The sequence below is a fragment of the Otolemur garnettii genome, unplaced genomic scaffold (genome assembly GCF_000181295.1).
Source record: "Otolemur garnettii isolate 467f Iridium unplaced genomic scaffold, OtoGar3 scaffold00016, whole genome shotgun sequence".
NCBI lineage: Eukaryota > Metazoa > Chordata > Mammalia > Primates > Galagidae > Otolemur > Otolemur garnettii.
In genome coordinates, this window is record NW_003852411.1 from 1,776,045 (window position 1) to 1,778,018 (window position 1,974).

The window sequence follows — 1,974 nt, forward strand, 5'->3', positions numbered from 1 at the left end:
GTCTGTTTTTAAAGATGGGGTCTTGCTCTGGCTCAAGCTGGTCTTGAACTTGTGAGCTCATGCAGTCCACCCACCTCAGCTGCCAGAGTACTAGGATTACAGGCATGCGCCACCGCTCATGGCCCTGTATTTGCTTTTAAATTTAGCTTTATTAATACTTCATCTATGGACTCATACAGATGCCTCCACTTGATCTGCATACAACATTAAGTGAGCCAAGAACAAGACCTAATGGTGAAGTCCTTGTTCCCTGGTCTAGCATACTGTGACAGATAACGGCTTAGAAACATTTCCCAAAATGGAAAAGTGACACAAATGATCTCTAAGAAAGAAAAAAAAAAAAAAAACAGCTGTAAAGATAACAATGCAAACCCATGGGAACAAAAAAAATAGTGGAATTGAATCTTTTCCTACACCTAAATTAGCTTTTTGTGAAATTACAAAGTTAAAAATTATTAAAGCAGATAGCCAGAAGTCTGCTTTAATAAATAAATGTTAATCCTTGTTGAAAAAAATGTTGTGCCATGAAAAGAGCATTGTGAAATTTTGAATGTTATTGAAAATACTTATGTTTTGTGCTTTTGTGGCTAAAAACATAACACCTATCAAAATGTTCGTTATCTTTAAAACTTGGAAATAATTTTCTAACCTATTTAAAACTCTCTAAAACTTCAATAGAAGTTTTTTTTTTTTGTACATTCCAAAGTGCTTCAGTGGGTTGTAGAAAGCTATTTATTAAAAGGATATAATTTCTGATTAGTTGTAAGATTTTTTTCATTTTCCATGAAGGCAAACAGTTGTTCTCACCATGGATGAGAAATTTAGAATGCTTTTATTGACTTTATTCTCCTGGCTCAGCCATCACTTCTAAGTTTTGCTGAGACAGCTTACTTAATACTGATAATATTAATACTGTGTGAGATTTTTCCATGAAGCATATCTTTTGTACTTGATGAATACTTACTTAACACTTAATATTCCCAATCACTTACACATTACAAATTCTTTGTCACTCTATCATAGAATCCAGATCTTTTTTTTTTGATACAGAGCCTCAAGCTGTTGCCCTGGGTAGAGTGCCATGGCTTCACAGCTCACAGCAACCTCCAACTCCTAGGCTCAAATGAGTCTCCTGCCTCAGCCTCCCAAGTTGCTGGGATCACAAGCACCCGCCACAATGCCCAGCTATTTTTTGGTTGCAGCTATCATTGTTGTTTGGCAGGCCTGGGTTGGAGAATCCAGATCTTTGTTCTAATTTGTTGTTTAAGTTCTTGGGGCCATTTTCTCTGGGTGAGGTTACATAGGGTATACAGTCTTTGGATCTTTGCATATCCTCAAGGTGAATGATCTTACGTGAGATTCTTCTAAGTTTGGAGATGTGATTTTTTTTATTCTTTTTCCCATGTACATTCCTATCAAACCTGAAATTCAAGGATTTTAATATCTCCTGCTGCATATCTAAAGAGCATCTCAAACTCAACATTCCTATAGTAAAGATTCCCCCAGCTGCTACCATCCCCAAATCTGACCCTTACACAATCTTTCCCATCACATGAGCAAAAACCTCATCCTTTCAGTTAATCAGGCAAAACAAACAAACAAAAAAACCCAAACTGCTGTTATTGACTATTATCTCATACACCACCACATCCTACCCACCTACTTACAAAATATTCCCAGAATCTGAACGCTTGCATTCCTCCACTCACACCACATACCACACTGGTCCGAGCCCTATCATTCCTTGTCTCATTTACTGCAAAATCCAATGTTCTTATCTCCTGACTTGGGCCCTTGCTACCTATAGTAGTCAACAAGGTTGAGTCAGAGGGATTCTTTAATGACATGAATGTCACTCTGCTTGAAATCCCTCAGATAGCTCCTCTGTTTATAACATGCCCCACAGGAAACTGGGATCATTGTGATGAGGGGCACAGAACTTGTGGCCTCTCTCTGAACAAATTCCCTACATGT

The 1,974-nt window shown here is 37.8% G+C and overlaps 1 pseudogene; it reads left to right on the forward strand.

Annotated features, from left to right (window-relative positions):
- Positions 1–1,828: 1,828 nt before the first annotated feature.
- LOC111723842 lies at positions 1,829–1,974 on the forward strand (annotated as a pseudogene).